General features: G+C 39.9%; 1 protein-coding gene and 1 long non-coding RNA gene across 6 annotated transcripts in view; one reads left to right on the top strand and one right to left on the bottom strand.

The window, feature by feature from the left end:
- Nucleotides 1-19,696, top strand: part of nbeab (neurobeachin b) — a 207,833-nt gene that overhangs the window by 31,252 nt on the left and 156,885 nt on the right. The window lies entirely within an intron of this gene.
- On the bottom strand, nucleotides 2,082-9,182 carry LOC146503651 (uncharacterized). Its single transcript, XR_014868832.1, has 2 exons — nucleotides 6,875-9,182; nucleotides 2,082-5,811 (listed from the first exon to the last, which is right to left on the bottom strand). It is a non-coding gene; the product is annotated as an uncharacterized LOC146503651 (long non-coding RNA).

Here is a 19,696-nt window from a genome sequence, read left to right on the forward strand (position 1 = left end):
GTGTTCAGATGTTGATCAAATATCATCTTCTCCTTTGTTGCCATGTTAATAATGATTGATTGACTGCTCATTTTTCCTTGTGGCTCAGTTTAGTTGCATTTTCTTTGATACAGTTTTTTTTTACTGTTCTATTTATGTCAAGTGTGAGGGTTTATATTAGCACTTGCATCATCACTCCTTTTTGAATGAGCAGCATTTGAGATCCACTGTGCTCAGCTTCAGCGATTTGATATTCTACCTAGTCTGAGAAATGAATCATGGATGATCCCAGCACGCAGTGATAAAGCCTTTTATAAGGAGCAGAGATTTCTTCATTTTCCTTACCGCGAATACATGACCATTTCTGTTATGGGAGGATTCTACTTCATGAGTGCTGAATTTTCATGTGAATTTCTTTTTGTGATGTGCACAAGTCTAAAGTCTAGTATTTTGTTATTATAAAGCGACCATTTTGGAGGATATGGGGGCCAGTGTGGAAAGGGATTTGTCCGTTTTTCTTTGGTTAATGTCGGTGGATTTTCCAGGACTGACAAGCCACGCTGGTGGAGCAAGCGGTAAGCGGTCGAGTAATTACACCGCAGGACCGTGAGGGAGAAAGGCAGAACTGCTTGGATTCAGAGGTGTTGAGAATGGCTGAAGTGGCCTGGCCTTTCAGTGAGGGGGTGATGGAGTGGTGAAAGAGGGCAGCTGGTGCTTAAAGAAATGGCAAGCAGTGAGGACAGTTTGTCAGTGGAACCATGACCAAGATTGAAAGAACAGTATTTTACAGCATACAGACTGACAAGCAACAGCTTACTTACAAATGTCACTCACAAAAGATTGCCATAGGCCCCTTAGTTGTTTTGGAGGCAGGCTTGCAACTCCCATACCCCACTCTGACATTCACATTCTCTTATCATTTACCCAGGCTACTGCCTAGTTTTACCTAATAGAGTAAAAGGGTGAAGCTTCCTAACAAATTCTCTACATATAATTGACCAGAATATCATAGCTATTAGACTAATTAACAGCATTAAGTGACTGCAAGCCATCATTCCCATTAGTTCAGCAGCATGGTGTTGACTGAGAAGCCTTTGAAGTTCCCGTGAAGATGGTAATATACCTGCAACAAGAGACAACAGGGTATCATACTTGACCCCCTGCCTCATCCCGATGTTAAATATGTAGAACTCCCTGCTCACTGCTGCTACAAAGACTCTTGTAATGAGCTCAAACCTCTCATTAATTGTCCTTTTCCACTGGCTGTTAGAGCACGCGCTAACTAGTGTCTAGTACATAATGATGTGTATACAACCAGAGTCCCGATTCATCAAATACTCACCTGCCACCCCCATGCTTTTTGTGTTACCGCCGATTGCTGCAAGACCTGGTGTAAACTCACTAGAAAGCCTTCATAATATTAAGCAAAATCCAGCTTTTCCTGTAATTATAGCTGCAACATTGCTACTTTTTGACAATGTAATAGTTCCATTTAATCAATTATTAGAGATGGTGTTTGGAAAGATTACATTAAATATGCATTACATTTAATATGGTATGAGAACACTGATGTTACAGGAGATGAGAGCCTTTGTTGGACATTATTGTTGTGTGTACATTATTGTACTGCTGTTTGTCAGGTATCTCTGATAGCTGATGCAAAAGTCTCGGTTGGCTGAACATGTCAGGAATCTCTGGCATTAGAATAACAGGCAGTAAGGGTTTGGTTGGCGGTACATTTAAATACAAATTACATTATAGGAGAGAAAGATTAGGAGGATTTAAATGTACATGCCCCAGGCATGTATCTATGTGCGTGGGAATGAGAGATAAAGCATCCTTGCCTTTTTTTTCCTCTGCTTTGGTGCTCTTTGATGCTTATGCATGTGTTAGGTAGTAAAAGTGTGAGTGTGACAAGTCCTTTATTCTTCTTATTTACCCTTATGAATTTTAATGGGGTAAATATATTCCTTCTTTATTTACTTAGGTAATTACCTCTGTGAGGAAAGGATACTTGTACCAGTGAAATATTTGATATATTTGCGCTAACGTTCAGGGTAAAGCTACACATATATTCATTCATTCACATATATTCATGTGATTTTTATGTAATGCAAGGACTTTCAAGACTTTACAAGAATAAACCTCAGCTTAAGGTTCATATCACTTCTCCACAATAACATCTACAGTCCTCTGAACTTGGAAAAGGATTCTAGTGCATGTATTTTACATTATATTTTCTTTTTTTAAAGTATCGACTGTGTGTTTGCCAGTGTTATTACTATGACATCTAGTTTTTTGTTTTATTTTTTGCTGTAAGAAACCAGTGAGGGTTGCTGTCAGAGTGTGATGAATTGTCCGTGAGGAAACAACGTCATTAGTGTTGTGGTCAGAGAGAGAAAGTGGGAGATTGCTGCAGTAAACACAGTGGACGGTTTCCACCACTTTCTTCCTCTCCTCTTTGGTTCTGTGACCTGCATACTGATCTCGGTTTTTTAACCTAGAGGACATCTTGTCCCTAGCCTGGTAAGAGAAGTGACACAGGACAGAGTGAAGAGCTCTCTGCTGTCATAGTCTTTTCATCTTATGCTGGTTTTTTTGCCTTCTAAAGGCCCATCTCAAGCTTTTCTGTTTTCTGTCCTCCCTTTCTATCTCTGCCTCTGTCTGCATTGCAGTGTACTTTTCTTCCCTCTATCAAGCAGAGATGTTTATATCAGCAGTGGAACTTTAAAGTCCTCTCCCTTTTCTCTCTCACTCCTTGTCCCTCCTCCTCTCCTCTCTTCTCCAGATGGAAGCTAGCAGCACATATTTCTGGATGGATGCACCTTGCAATATACGAGATATCAGGAGAGCATATGTTTTTTGACAGCACTATTCAGCAGGAGGAAACTGTGCAGACTAATCACAAAAGAGATCAGTTGTGCTAGTCCCCAGCTGTCTTTCATTGTTGATGTAACGTGATATTTTTCAAATATGAGCTTGATTTCAACCAAATCATATCTCGAGGTCAGTAGGCTTAATACAGGCTCACAAGTGTTGCTTCATATTCAGTGTGCCTAATTAACTGGGAATTAGAGGAGCACTTTTGATGCTAGTGTGTTTAGAGATGCAGAGAAAGATGCTTTTGTTTCCCCTGTCTGTGTTATGTGATTGCATGGAATATGCTGCAGTGCAGGGCACAGTCAAGGTGACCACATAGTGTAAAATTGATAAGTGAGTTATTGTATGTGCCAGTTCACAGATTTTGGACAATATAGTATCTCAGCATTATTTCCTTAGACTTACAAGTTGTTCCTGTTTAGATGATTTATGACACATTTTTTGCATTGCTTGTCAGATTTGACCTGCAACCATTTATTGATGACAGCATTTTTAGATGTTGGGCTGTACACATTTTCTCTCCAGGGTCCTATGCGGTTATAACTGTGTCAGACTGTATGATGCTCTGTGACAAGCACTATCATTCACTGAGGCTTCTTAGTAGCTATATTCACAGTGCAGGCTTTTTCCTTGTGCAAGATATATTTCCTGCAAGATTGCCTTTTAATTTTCTACCTCTCCCCCTCTGGAGAGGTGAGCACTTCTCTTGTTTGACAATTCCAAGCATTTCAAGGGATTAGAGGAACGACCACATGATGCAAACCACCAGAATAGTAAACAGGCCGGCGTTGCCACACAGTAAGCTGTGAATATGAGATAGGGAAAGCAGTGTGGCTTGGGGAGTTTTACCCTCCCTTGCACTCAGGCTGCCTTTCGACTAACTGCCCCACTGAGTGTGGCCAGCTAAAAGGTGTGATTAATTAGTAGAGTGGAACAAAGACAAAGTCTTTTCATAAGTGCCATTCAAAAGCAAACAGACCAGCATTACTAGGCTTTGATCCCCATTTTAGTTTTTGACAGTCAGGGTGCTTTAAAGTTCAAGACTGGCCACAGATGAAAGGCTTCACTTCTATGTTCATTGGCTGCTCCACATGACAGCGTTTGGCATGGAACTGACTAGTAGCGGCTTGACAGCATAGACACTGCATAAAAGTATTTTACACATTCATGAATCCATGTAAAGTAAAAACTCCACGTTAAAAAGCTAAATCTGCCAGTCTCGCTTAAAGGGGACCTTCCCGTATGGCACGTCAGAAGTCTTGCTCTGATTCTTCAACAGGTTTTCATAAGAAGGGAGCTGTCCTCAGTGCTGAAATCAAGACAGGCAGCTGGTGTCAAGGGAATCTCACTGTTCAAGCGCGTCTTTTTCATTGCAGTAATCATCCATTTCATACCCTCCTCGTAGATGGAATCATTCAGAACCCTACGACTTTGCTCTTAAAATTATTTAGGTTACTATTAACCGATGAGCTTTGGGGGTTTTTTTCTGAGGGGAGAAAAAATGGTTACTTGTTGGGGAAAATTTGACATTACAGTACTATTCTTTAGTTTTACCTTCAAACTCAACCTTCAACCTTCTGGCTTTTGTAATATGAGTAACAGCCAGATCTCCTAACTAGCAGTTGTCCTTTAAATGCTTTATTTCTTTGTATGCTTTAAGATCACCATATAATTTGATAGGTTAAACAAGTATGTTTGTTAAATTATGAATAACCACTGTGTCAAATTAAATATCTGGTTGTACTATTAAGTGGAAAAAAAAGAAGTGGGACACAGGACTAAATGGTTTTACCACATCTTGCTTGTATTTCCATTTATTTCCTTTTCATGGTGATGGCACTAAGGGTCATGCTATTAACTTAGGTAGGAGCACGAGCAAATAACCAAACCTTTGCAAATTGCACCTGCTGCACTTTTTGAGATTCACTACATTTAATTTTTCAGTAATTTACCGGCAGAGAACACTGGATGAGTTCACACCTTTCCGGAGGTAAGGTCTCTTACTGTTGACAGTAGCAGAGTTTTTTAATATTCAGTTCAGGTTCCTGTGCCTCTGTGGTCTTTTTATGTGATTGAAATAATTGTAGCAGCTGTGTCAGTCGGGGAAAATAGTTTGAGGCACGGAAAACAAGGCAAAAGATATGAATTCGAGATCTAAATTGAAAAATATCTGTGGGTGTGCTTCTGTGAGAGAGGACCTTTGGACATAATTGTGTTTCCAGGAGTAGGAGTTCAAAATACAATCTGTTTCTTCCACTGTTACTTCTTGTTCTTTCAGTAAATTCCTTTTTTTTTTTCTGTTAATAAATGGACTCTTACAAGATGAATGAATTGACATATTGCTGATGATGTGGTAGACCGTCCAGGACATTTAATTTAATACAGCTAGACACTGCCAGGATTAGTATGAGATGAAATATATGGGGTCCCAGTGATGCATGATAGGACGCAGTTACTCTGCCGTGCACAGAAAATAAGTGGATGAGATGAGGAGATTCACAGCTTTTTGTCAACTGTATCCGGATACTAAAGTCAGATACAGCACACAAAGCCTTCCAAAACTGTCCGGTAGCCATTTCCCTTCCAATCCAGGAGCTTTCTTTGAACTTCTCTGTTTTGTTGTTGTTTTGTTAATTAATTAATCTTTTACTGCAGACTTTGTGTGAATTATTTTTTCTGCTTTTGCAGCAATGCATATTTATCTTGAGAAAATAAATCAGTAAAGCAAGAATGATTAAATGAGTAGAACAAATTTGTGTACTATGAGCTTGAGGAAGTCTCACTTTTTTCCAGTTTGGTTTCCGTTTTGAGTCCCAGTGTGAGGCTGAAGGGTTCCATGTCTGAGCAACAGTGACTTGTGTATGATTGCTGTTGTCTTGCCATGACTTGCTATTCAGCCCGTTCAGTAAACATATTGGCTCATGGTACTCTCTGACAGCCTGTCCACTAGGGCTGGGCGATATGACCCAAAATTCATATCTCGATACTTTTTAGCTGGATGGCGATATAAGATATATATCTCGATTTTTTTTTTTTTTTAAGCCATAAAGTAAGAACAAAAAGAGAGTTCTTAGTCAAAGCTGTGTCCCAGATGTCACACAGGCACTTTTATTAACATAGAGCATAGATGTACATAAAATTTACTCAAAAATAAATTATGAGCATTTATTAAATAATAATGCTCCATAAATAAAAGAAAACAATGTTGTTTTTGTGCATAACAAAAAGCTCACAATTGTGCAGTCAAAATGTAAACTAAAAGACGCTGAGCATAGTAACAAAGACAGATTTCACAGCTGCTCTGTTCCCAACTTCTACTGTGTGACTCACAGCATTGAGTTTGAAATCCTCTTCGTAACCACGTCTCTTAACAGGTGCCATTTATGGTCCTTAAACACAGTAGGGTAATATTACGTTGAAGCACAGTACGTATCACTCCGCGGGGCTCCTCGGTAGCCGTAATGCTCCGACAATCCATCAAGCGGTGCAGCACCGTAGCTTACCAAAGTTGTACTAAAACATGTTTTGACAGATTGCTGAGCCCTGTGTACCACATAAAATCAGTTCGCGGCCATCAAGCACAACCAGAATTCATACATAAGGCGCGCTGTCAACTTTTGAGAAAATGAAAGGATTTTAGGCTGTGCAGCGCCTCTGGGCTGCATGGCGTTAGCGTGGTTAGCTCGTTAGCGTGGTTAGCTAGCTAACACGTTGACGGCGTCCCGCCCCACGCACGGGGCGATGCGCAGTAACTCGTTAACGGAGATTTGCCGTGTCCATCTTGTCGCTTCCTGCAGGTGAAGCGATGGGGGAGTTGTGCTCAGTGAAGGAGAGGCGAGGCCGAGTAATGTTGCGTAAAGACAAAAGTGGACGAAAGAGAGGCAAACTTGCGGCTCCACAAGTAACATAGACTATATCGATATAAAGGATATTGTCACATCTTATATCTCGTATAAAAATATATCGATATTTTTTAAAAACTCGATATATCGCCCAGCTCTACTGTCCACTTTACTTACAAAAAAAGTAGCTGAAGGTTTGGCTTAGGCTTTGAAACACTTCAAATAGTCTGGTCTTCTCAACACCTAAGGTTATCTGTTAGATGTCAGTAGTTTTACTCAAGTTATGCAGTTAAGATAGTTTTTTTTTTCTCAGGAGGATTGTTTGTGTATTTATTCCGAATTTTCTAATTTCTCCATAATTCTTTTTTTGTTCACTCCTTGCTGGTACAGAACTGTTTTATTGTTGCACAGATTCAACAAGGTCCAACATTCCTCTGAGAATTAGATCCGTATTGATATGATAGTATCACACAGCTGCCGCAGATCTGTTAGTTGGATATCCATGATAGAAATCTCCCATTCCACCCCATGCCAGAGGTCCTCTATTGAACTGAGTTCTGGTGACTATGGGGGCCATTTAAGAACAGTGAAATGATAGTTATGTTCACAAAGTTTGAGTATCGTGACATGGCGTGTTATCCTGCTGGAAAGAGCCAGCAGATGACGGGTACACTGCTGTGATGGACATGGTTAGTAACAACACTCAGGTAAGCTGTGGCAACAAGTGATGCTTAATTGATATTAAAGGGTTCAGAAACTGCCAAGGGAATACCCCCCACACTATTATACCATTAATGTAAGATGGATCCATGCTCTCATGTTTTTTAAGCTCTGACCCGACCCGACCCGACCATTTGAATGCTACAGCAGAAATCGGACCACATTGTGTTTTTAGTTTTTTATTTCGTTATTATTATTATTTATTGGTGAACAATGTTAACACTGTGTTGGAGTTTGTTACATTGAGCTGTGCACATGTTATGTTCTATTCTCATATCCATGTCAATAATTAATGAAAATAAAAAGGATTGGCAATGTTGCAAATAAACCCAGGACCTGGGTTCAAAAATAGGACCTTCTGTGTGGCGTTTGCAAGCTTTCCCTGCCTGTATGGGTTCTTGCCAGGTACTCTGGCCCTTCCAAAGAAATGCACGTTAGGTTACCTGATGATTCTGAATTGGTTGTAGGTGTGAATGTAAGCATGAATGGTTGTCTGTCTTTATGTGTTAATGCTGAGACAGTCAGGTGACCTGTCCTGGATCTACCCTGCCTCTTGCCCTATGACAGTTGGACTGGTTCCAGCACCACTGCAACTATGAATTGGATAAGTGGAAGTTAAGGAATAGAAGGGTGGATGTTTTACATTATAAGTCTGGATTTCACAGCTGAGTATTAAAGATAAAATAAAAATAATGATGAATTAGAGAGGCTGAAGTTGAAGGAAATGATGCTGAAAATATTCAGCAACAAGAGTTTTTGCTATTTTTTTCCCCTTGTGTAAGAGTTAACCCTGTTGACAGCTGAGTCTCTGTTCATAAAACTCTCGTTGTTTCTCTAGTCCAAATATTAATGTTCTACTTACATTTGGCCTGATGGAGAATAGCTGGCGAAAGGCAATAAAGTTGGCAATTTTGTATATTCATGAATTATGAAAAAATGTTTCAAATAGCAGTTGTCTCAAAACCGGAATGGATCACAGATGAGAGGTATAGTCATGTAAGTGTCTGCATAATTTTTGATTTTTAGTGCTGAGACTGCTAATATTGCTAAAATATCATAATTCAAATGAAAAAACAAGCAAACAGGAAATTAAAATTTTGCTGCAGTCATCGTTCTGCAGCAGACTGCTGTTTGTCGTTGACTATAAAGAAAACAATAACTTCCACTCTCTGAGGCTTTCAAAATAAAATGAGGGTGCTTTAAAAAGTAATGATATGAATGAATTTTATTTATCAATGAACTTGCAGTAAACTGAAGAAATCTAGACCAGATCAATATTTGGCAAGAGCGCTCTTTACCTTTAACGCAGTGCTATTTCTTCTTGGTATCTTTGCAGAGAATGTTTTGTTAAGTACGTTGTGTCAGGGATGCTTGAGAATGTGTTGTTCTGGTGATTTAGGGTGTCTCTTTGTGTACCGCCAGACTGTCCTAATGATATTCTTTTTTAAGATGTTGGTTAAATCTTAGGACTTCCATCATGCTACAAGTGAATTTGGGGCTGATAAGCCTGAAAGTTAAATGCAGCTTCTATATCTTGGTAGTTAGGGTGTGATTTGCATCTACCAGCCTTCTGCTAGAAAAGGAGAGCATTTTTAAATGATCACATTTTTTACGAGTTACACATAATTTTAATCATGATAAAGCTGTCAGTGTCGTTAGTGATGCAGCTGTTCAAAAGCATTAAAAAGCAGATTTATTGTTCCAACAGTAAAATAAGTTTTAGCCTTCCTATTTAAAAATAAATATTGAAATAAATAAAGAAATAAAAGAAATTGCTGCAGATTTTGAGCCACTACCACAGCCATAATAGCAACTTACCAGCAATTTGTACTGTGAAATATAGTTTACATTAGGTTAATTAACTGTCAGGAATAATTTAATGTTGATATGTCTTCCATGTGCAAAACACTATAATGAGGCAATTAGTGTTCAATTATATATTCCAATCAGCATATTGGACTTAAAAAAATATGCTGGAAAAATTTCTGGAAATCTTGCATTATATTTTATATTCTTTTACTATATACAAGTAGCCAGAAATCAGAGAAACTCATATTTCTGTGTGTTGGTGTTTTATTTCTGATATGTCGTGAGTTTGCAAACCCAGCTGATAATGAGAAGGTATGAAGACAAACTTGTCACTGAACTGACAAGCAGATGTTTCCAGATAATAAATTCAAAAAGGATCTGTTAACTAAAGATTTTTCACGATCCTTGCCCCTGGCTTCCCTCTTTGACTGAATGATTACAGAGCAACTTTCATCATCATTATTTCTGAGGGCTTGTTAGCCCCATCTGTATGCTGCAAGCGCCCAGTTCAGTGAAGCATAAACACATAATCTTTAAATCTCTGGCACTGTTTCCACAAACATGGGCCCTCCTGATGTCATAGTCACTGTCTGGTCACATGTGAGGACTACGTCAATAATTCAGATCACATTCTCTCCAGACCTTCCAGTGCATGTACCTAGTTTAGATTGGATGCATGTATTGCAGCTGTATTCCGAAATGGTGACATTAAAGGTTACTTGAAAACTTAAAAAATTATTTTACAAGCTTAATTGCCTTTATGATTTAAGCACATTGCCTTTTGATTATGTCACTGTCCTCTGAGCTGTGAGAAAACAAATATTGCCAAATTTGTCCACCACTGTCAGACATTTGGATGTCAAATATAGTCTTTCTTTGTATCCGCACTCTGACTGTACATGACATGAGATGTGCTCCGAAATTCAGACACACCAGGTGGCTGCTGTCGGCTACATGTTAGACTGAGCCTAATTTTTGGTGAAGGAGAGGAGCCTCCCCAGGTGTCACACAGAAGTTAGTTGGTATAATGCAGTGGGTGTTATGCGGCCTGTGTCCTCTCATCTGTCTAGATAGTGCTTCTCAAACATGAGGTGTACTTTCAATTATGAAGCAAACATGTGCTTCACAGTTTGCGGCAAGATAAGAAATGATTGGTTCAAACTTTTTCCACATGGATATTTAATTAAATTCCATTTTCTTTATATAGTGCTAACTCGCAAAAACAGTCGTCTCAAGGTAAGGTAAAAACCCTGCAGTATTAGAGAGAGAACCCCAATGGTCTGACACCAAGAACTTGATGGTGATGATGATGAGGAGGAACAGGAGGAGGAACGACTTACTTTAACAGGAAGAGAACTTGAACCTACTGATCTACCGAAGTGCCAAAAATGTCATGTTGATGCTAGATGTCAGTGGCTAGATTGGCATGGAGCTGATAGGGCAAAAGTAACTCAAATAATCGATATAACCAAGGTATATCAAGTGGCAGAAGAGCATCTCTGACTGTAAAACATATCAAATCTTGAAGCAGATGGACTACAGGAGCAGAAGACTACACTGGGTGCCACTCCTGTCAGCTAAGAATGGGAAACTCGGACTACAATTTGCACAAGCTCACCAAAACTGGGCAATTGAAGACTGGAAATATGTTCCCTGGGCTGAATGTTTTTGCTCTCTCCTGTGACCTTTGGTTGGTATGGTCAGAATTTGGCTTTAACAACATGAATGCATGGATCTAACCTGCTTTGTATCAGTGGTTTAGGCTGATAGTGATGGTGTAATGCTGTTGGTGATATTTAGTTTTGTATATTTTAGTATCAATTAAACATCAGTCTACTTGGGTGCCTTTGCTGATGGTGCCCATCCCTACGTGAACACGGTGTACCTCATCTGCCTGCTGCTTCCAGCAGGATTAATGTGCCATGTCACAGTTCAAATCGTCTCAAATTGGTTCCTTGAACAGTGATTTCACTGTACTCAAATGGCTTTCATATTCACAAGATCTCAATACAACCTTTAAGAGGGGAGGGAACAGAAGATTGAGATCGTAGATGTTCAGCTGACAAAACTGCAGTAACTGTGTCATGCTATCATGTCGACATAGAACTAAATCTCTGAGTAACGTCACCAGCACCTCATTGAATCTCTGTCATGAAGAATTAAGGTTAAGAGTCCAATCTATTGCTAGCAAATTGTTCCTGGAAAACTGATTTCTTTGTTAGCATAAAGTAATCAATTTGCATTGTGAAAAAGGGGAAAGAGGTTACTTTAATGAGGAAGTCATAGCATGAGGCTTGGAAGACTTAACTGAAATCCGAGCTTTCCCCAACAAAATTCTTTTTTTTTTTTTTTTTTTTTTTTTTTTTTTTTTTTTTTTTTTTTTTCGCCTGTCCCATTTGGTTCTTTAGCCGTCAGAATTGTTGTCTGAAGACCAACAAGGATACCCAATGGATTTATTTTGCCAAATGGATCATCATGGCATTGCCGTATTGGTCCATTTGATCGACCTTTGTTTTTATTATTTATTTTATTTTCAGTTGTTACAGACGGGACAGACATGAGTGAGGGATAGGAAAGGGAGAAAGAAAGAGGAAGGAAAAGAAAAACAGAAGGGGAGAGGGACAGTGAGAAAGGGGGGAAGAAAAAATATCTCCGGGATCACCTGTTGAGAGAAAAAGAATAGAAAACAAGCAAAAAAAAAAAAAACAAAACAATGCAACATACTATACACAACACCATCGCATTAATCTAGCTAAGTGAAAACAGCAGTAAATACTAAATATTGAATGTTGTTGTGCAGCACGCAGGACAGACAGCGCACAATGTGCTTTGAAGTAGCAGCCAAGAAAGGTGTGATTTAAGTCTACGAATAGTGAACACCCATGTGCACACCTGTGTGGATCGGCGCGCTTGTATTCAAATGGTTTCCCCATGTAATGGTCTGCTAGAGGATGTAGAGAGCCATAGCCCCGTCCCCCAGGGCATGAAGCAGGCATGGAGGAGATCCAGGCCCCAGACATCCAGAGGCCCCAGAGTGCAAGAGCCCAAGGAGGACCACCGGAGGGGCATCCGTGCCACCTTCATGGGAAGGGCTGAGGATCCCCAGATGAGGGGTCACCCAGTAGCCACCGGGCAGAAGCTAGAGGGGGCTGCACCGGCGTGCCCGCCGGCTCTGCCGGCAGCCAGCTGTGCCAGAGTGAACCGAGCCACAGGCACAGAGGCCGGAGGCCCGAGGGCCCCCCGCGCCCCGGAAGAGGCCTGACCGAGCAGCAGGCGCCAGGCCCCGCCAAGTAGTCACCGGGAGTGAGCTGGTACATACCTGAGCGCCCAGCCCCGGACACCAAGAACCACCAACGCACCGACCCCTGAGGGCATCAGTCACCGGCAGGGAGTGTGGTGAGGGGAGATAGGCCTCCACACTTTGGAGGGCCTTGGAGTTCCCAGAGAGGTGAAGTCTAAGACCCGACCTGACATATAGACACAGACAAACAGGCACACACAGACACAGACATGCATTCCCACCCTCATGCACACATATACAAACACTCAGCACTCACCCAACACAGGAATAAACGTAAATGGACATGTACACACAATCACACTCCCCAAACATACTCTATATCCCGGGTCCAGGTATCCTCACCCCCAGAGATGGAAACGGCACCCAGACCCAAGAGATGTTACCCTTCCCTCCGGGGTGGAGGCAAGCAGACCGCCCCAGGCTCCGCAGCAGCAGGGAGGCCAATCGGACCTCCAAAATTCTTACAAGGTGTTTTGTTTTTCTATTTCCTTTCCATATCGGTTTGCAAAAGAGTCTGACTCTGTTTGGTTTAGCTGTAGCATGAAATCAGAGATGAGTGTGTTTGCAAGATCCCTGCAAATCTTCCCTGTATAATTCAGCAAGCCAAGTTAAATAGACACAGTTTTCACGTGGTTGCATGATGTGGCAAAGCAAATATGAATCGTGATTGAGTAGAAAACGAGGAAGTGTTCCACTCTCTCAAGCATGCCAGGACTAAGATATGGTTCTCCGCCACTATGAGACTTAAGAGACTGTCATATTGATTTCAACTCCTTTTTCTCTCTCTCGTACTGTAGTTTAACCATGTGTTGAGTCAGAGATGGGACTTGCTCTCCCACGGAAACAATATTCAGTGTAGACAGAAGGATGGTGCTGTCAATATGGCTGTAATTTGTATGCAGCATTATCTCGGAATCCGTACTCCTTGTCTGACATTAGTTGTGCAAATTATGCACCGTTTGTGTCTATATATCAACAGTCTAGCACAAAAAATGTCTTGTAGTGTGAATTTTACAGTATTTTGAAAATGCTGAATGTGGCGTCTGATGTCTCCCTGCATGCTTTAGACAATGATTGCCTTTTAAAGGGAGAAAGAATAATTATTTTCTCCCTTGCAGACAGTCTGCAGCACTGTTGTGTGCTTAACTCATCAGTGAAGCAGAGAGGATAGGGGCATTAGTATGGCCATTAGCATAGTTCAGCATTGATGTGAAGGCCATTCATCAAACTCAGTGGAAGCACAGAAGCAATAAACTAATTTCTTACATTTTTGACACTCCCTCCTCCAACGCTTCTCACCCATCTGCCTTAAATGGCTTGACCTTTATTTTGGTGACATTTTCAGACTAAAGAAAGAATGGCCCTGAGTGGGCTTCCAGCTCAACTCTTCAGAATTGTTCCCTGGAGTGGCAGCACCATTTTGTCGCAAGGCACGGCGGCATTTGCATAACATCTTGATCCATTTTTCTTTTCATGTCATTTGTTTCGGCACATTGGAGAAAGCCTAAAAGCTAATAAGTTAGCAGTTTGTTTTTTGCATGTTTCTTTTTCTCCAAGCAAGAGAAATTCTCTTGTATGAATGGTTTCCCAAATTAGTTTGACATTTCGTTTTTGAATATGGTTCTCAGCTACATATTGTTTGTAGTTCCATTATGACTTGGAGAGCTCTAATTCTGTATTTTGTATCCTCATTTTATCTGCAGAGGTGAACCCCGTTATCCAAATTCATAATCTTATTTCTGTGGTTCACCTGTGACTTTTTACTTTTTATCATTTCCATTCTTTTTCTTTTTTAATGCAAGAACACCCAAATTAGCATATTTGTTTTCAGAAGTAGAGAATGCTTTTTACCTTCATTTTCAGTTCTCTTCTGTATTTGTGATACATTATTCAAAATACAGACACTTGAAAATTATTCATTATTTCTTCAATGATATTTTTCAAAATAGACTGCGGGTCTAAATCCAGACTTATTCTTGTGTTTTGTGTGAATGGATTGTGCTACCATTACATAACACTCTCTTTCATGTCTGTTATTATTTCACACTTCTGAGATTTATTTGTCTTTTTCTCCTTGGTGTTTAAAAATATATATATTTTTGCAGAAACCATGAAGAAATGAGAAAAGTTGTTGGGTGAAAAAAACACCCCAAGTATGCTGCTTGAATATTGTATTCTGCATTTAACTTAATTCTGCTGTTAAGCACTTGGCTGGGGAATGGTCAGTTTATTGTTTTCTACACTTTACTTGTGCATGCCACATTTTTCATCATCCCCTTGACTGCATTGGTTTTTCAATAGATGGGAGCTGCTGGTTTTCCTGATTTTTGTAGTTGAACCTTACCAGAGTTTGTCTTCCAGGTTGTGACCCTGGAATAAGCCACAACAGTACACTGACCTCCAAGCAAAAACTGCGATGGTATCTGTTTTGTTTTTGTCTTTTTATACGTGTGGTGACTTGCTGGTTGTTGCCAGCACCAAACATCATATATATATATATATATTGGAGCTTCATTCTCCAATTTTTATGCACCATGAGCACTTCTTTTTAGCCTTTTTGTGCAAGTTTAAAGTAGTTCTGATTGGCAAACTCGGCATTATCAATCCTGTGCATTCGATGATTATGAAGGTCCCAGTTAATCTTTTAGGGATAAATACAATGGTAACCAATTTTATTAACAGAATGGACAGTATCTGTGTGATCTTGAAGACTGCATAAATTTGTCTTTAAACCAGGGGCACTTCTCATTTTATCAATTTAAAAATATCAGGGAGGATATTTGTACTGTCCACATCTGCTTTCAAGCGACTCCATCACTGCAGCAGTCTTTGTAAATAGGACATCACTTCTATTTATTTTCACCCAATTTAGTGGCCACTATAGACTTCCCTTGGAAACTGTCTCAAGTCCAGTCATTGCTGCCTGTCACCATGGCGACAGTAAGCCTCTAGCCCTGGCCTAATCAGAAGTAGTTGAAAGTGGGGGGATTGTCGAGGGCTCAGATGTAACTCTTAATACTGTGTCTCATGGCAATGACACACAAACTGTTTGATGGAAAAAAGTTATTTAAAGGTATTTAATTGAAGTTCATATAACCCTGTTGCACTAAAAGAGAGTGTCCACTGGGGTAAGTAACGGACACCTTAATTACTTTCAAATTTTAAGTCATGCTACCAAGTAAAATAAATACCTACTTGGTGGACTGCATATCCCATCATCCCATTACAGTAAAAATATTACAAACTTCTTAACTTTATGGAGTTTGCCTTGTGTAGTCATGCTTGTGTGGATTTTCTGAATACTCTGGCTTTGTCCCACAGTCCAAAGGCATGCATGTTGATTTACTGGTGATCCTAAAAAGCCTGTAGGTGTGCATGATAGTATGAATGGTTGTCTGTTACTCTGTGTTCCCTATGATAGACTGACAAAATGTCCATGATGCTCCCCACCTTTTGCCCATTCACAGGTGGGATAGGCTTCAGTCCCATTATGACCTTGGAATCTATAAGTGGTTAAGAAAGGGAAGGGGTGGCACAACAATCGCTGCTGGGTTATTTGTAATTTAATAGAAATATCAGTCTATGCAGGTCAGCCAGATGGAATTACTGATTGCATATATGGTGGTGAGCAGCTTAGTGATGCGCCAGTGTGCTTGAGAGACATTATTACTACTCCTTACTTCACCTCTGGTTTGTGAATGGAAAGTCTTTCTCTTGATTTTGAGGCGCTGTATAGTGAAAATCGCTAGCTGTCACTCACCATCCTGACATCTGACAGCCTGAGCTGCATCCATACGAGTTAGAGCCTAATTAAGGTGGTGTTGCTCTCCCGACTCACATTGTAGTGTTTTCATAAGCTTCCTCTCGTTTTTATTTTTTTGCAACCCATCGACCTGGCGCTGCACTGAGCTTCTGGGCATCTTAATAGTCTCAGCTAGATATTCTTAATTGAAATTATATGTTTAGCCATAGCTACAGGAAGCAGGTTTTCCCCTTCCATTGGCCCTTCCCCTGAGAATAGGAAAATGACTGTCTGCAAAACCTTGATTTTTAAGCACAATGGGTACTTGTGAATTGTTGGCTGCGGAGTTTTCTTCTCTCAATTATACCAGGCTTCCATATGACTAAGACTTTCTGTACAGGTGGGCGTTAATGTGTCTGTGTGTTTCTCTGCAATCCAGTGCTCTCAGACTATGCAGAACATTTATGCCTCTTTGATGTTAAACCATGGCACTTTTAAAGAAATGTCAAATGATTCAGTTCCATTTAAGTTTGTGTTTGAGTGAAAACAAAGTGAATACAGGTTGGTAGTTGCACAGAGACTATAATAAATGCTAAAGATGAAACTTGATATTCTGACTCAGAACTGCAAGACAGACCTTAACACTCGAACACCTAAAAGTCTTCAGATGGAGCCCATCCTTTTTTAGAATCTTCCCTTTAGTGAGACGAAGCGGCAGAAAGGAGCATGGGATTAAAAGTGACATTATTTGGATCCTCCAAAGAACACATACAGAAATCAGAAACATTATTTTTCCCATTTGGATAAATAAAATGTCTGAAAAAAGTTGGTGCCTGTAATAGTTTTTTTTTTTTTTAAACCTATTGCTTTAAATAATTTTATTTAACCTCTTTCCTATAAAGAGAGCATACCTTTAAGTATTTTTTTTTCATAAATGTAGCTAAGTGTGAAATCACTATGTCAGTGGCAACTGTGATTAGGTGTACAACCCTGATTGACAGTTCAGCTTAACAACGATATCTGATCACATCTCAAGATAAGACTTGAAATAAGGCTTAAAGAGTGCAGAACATCATTTGTCTTTTTTTCCCATATTCATACTGATGGAAGTTTAGATGTAATTTTCCATATCCAGACTGATATTAACCACCTTTAGCAACCTTGAATCTTCTCACTTATAACACTGTTTTTTAACAGGGCTTTAATGATTCAATAAATTCATAGACTCTTTAAACCACTAAAGCCACTGGCTTCCTTTTTTGACATATAGTTAACTTAACCAGTTTCTTTCAGTTTGATGATGTAATTGTGTCTGAATTTTTGATGGTTGTCTTTTACAAAGCTGGAGTTTTACAGTGCAGATTAGCGATCGTTGAGTGTCAGTGGGAAAGGATTTGGCAGAGGAGCTCAGTCTCACCAGCACACTCAGACACCCTTGGGTTTAAATATGGTAAACAAAACAAAACAAAGCTACCAGTGCTCTATCATTGGGAATCATCAGGGGCAGAAAGACAGTTGCAAAATAAATTAGAGTACAGTCACATCCTCTCTCTGTTTCCTTATATTATAGTGTTTTAGATGGGTCCTTTAAAGCGACACTGTATGGGCAAGAGTATTCAGGTGTTTTCAGTCCCTTTGCCATGCTGCTTTGATGAATACAAGAATGGGTCCTTTCTACAGAGCTCACTGAATCTGACTATGGTACTTTAACAGGTTTCCATTGTTGCAACAAGTCAGTTAATTACATTTCTTTCCTCTTAGATATTCCACAATCGACTGCAAAGTGGAGAAGTCAGAAAGGTTGAACAGGAAGGTTGCTGAGCACAAATGTATTGGAGATTATGTATCAGAATTTTAGGAGCAGGACCACACCTCCAAACAATCTCCTTCCAGTTGTCATCTACATAGGTTCCCCCACTTCTGCAAGCTGTTCATTCTCGTTTATGTGTCCCACCCTCCCTCCCTCCTTGTTCTCAATTCTTTAACTTCTTCATTTCTATTTAGTGCATAGGGATCTGCCAGCCCCCTATTGAGGCCTTCCCCAAACCGCAGCTCAATTCATGTCAAAGTATTCACTTTTACCTACTAAAATGCTGTCAAACCTAAAATGAGGACGGGGGCCCAGCTAGTGAAATAGTTAAATGTGAAATTCTCTCTATGTTGATTGCAACAGGTATGTAATTTGTGACAAATTAATAAAGTTAGGGTCACTGTATTATCAGAAACAGATTGCATGCAACAGATTTGACGCAGAACAGACTCAAACAGAGTGAAAAACTAGAACACAACTGGTTGCAACAGTAAAACATGATTATTTTTAAACTGCAATGCCACATCTTAGTAAGGACTCATAAAGAACTACACATGTTAGGAAAATCTGTTTATCCTGTTTGTCTGGGGGAGAAAAAGGATTTTTAAATCACCAAGTATTATAATCAGAATCAGAATACTTTATTAATCCCGAAGGATTGGTATCTGTCTTAATAATCCTACCTACATCAATTATCTTATTATTTTTGCCTCTTCAGGTCTTTAAGCAGTGCACGCAGTATTATAGATTGCATCAGCTATCATTTTAGATGGTATTGTACAGCATTAGAGACTTAGAAGTGATCATTGGAAGGAGCTATTAGAAGTGTTATGCTTTCATTTCACTCTATAGGAAACTTTAGACATGACATTTTCTTTCATTCATCGGTGTAGTAGACATGCCTTGAAGTGCCTTAATTACTTAAGACACTTTTTCTTGACTTATGAGCACAATGTGCTCTTCCTTCTATCACACCTTTTGTGTCGTTTGTGTTAGTCTTTTGCGGTGATCCCGACAACCCCTGACAGACCGGATGGATTTGTTGGAGAAAACAACCTTCAGGCCTTTCCAAAGATTTTCAAGCAAATTCACCTCCAGACCATAGCTGGTGTCTTGATCACTGGGCATTAAGACACATATCACGTAGCATCTGCAGCACTGTCTTTGCTATGTGCCGAAAGGTCATTGTCATGCTGAAAGGTGAATCCTTCCTTTGAGGTCATCTTTCTTGAAAGATGTTTTGGCTTTTATCTTTGTTTATGGTTGCCTCACTACTATTGGTTATGCGGGGACCATCATCTTCTCTGCTAACCAGGTGATGAGCAACTGCAGTTTGTTTCCTGTTTATTACCCCCATGGTGTTCAGGCTGGTGTTCCAAGGAGAATATTTTCTGCTCCTGCTGTCAATTTTGCTATCATTAAGAAAACTCCAGGGAGGCTAAGATAACCATTTAATATAGGAGCGGGATCTATCTAGCTACTCTTCCAAGAAGGTCTAATTAATGTAGTGTAGAGCTCTTTTGGCAGGTTTTCCATCATCACAGCCAGACCCAGAAGTTCTTTTACACCATCTAAGCCTAATGAAATTCATTTTTTAGGGGCCAGTTATAGTC

This window comes from Neolamprologus multifasciatus, chromosome 14, assembly GCF_963576455.1.
Source record: "Neolamprologus multifasciatus chromosome 14, fNeoMul1.2, whole genome shotgun sequence".
NCBI lineage: Eukaryota > Metazoa > Chordata > Actinopteri > Cichliformes > Cichlidae > Neolamprologus > Neolamprologus multifasciatus.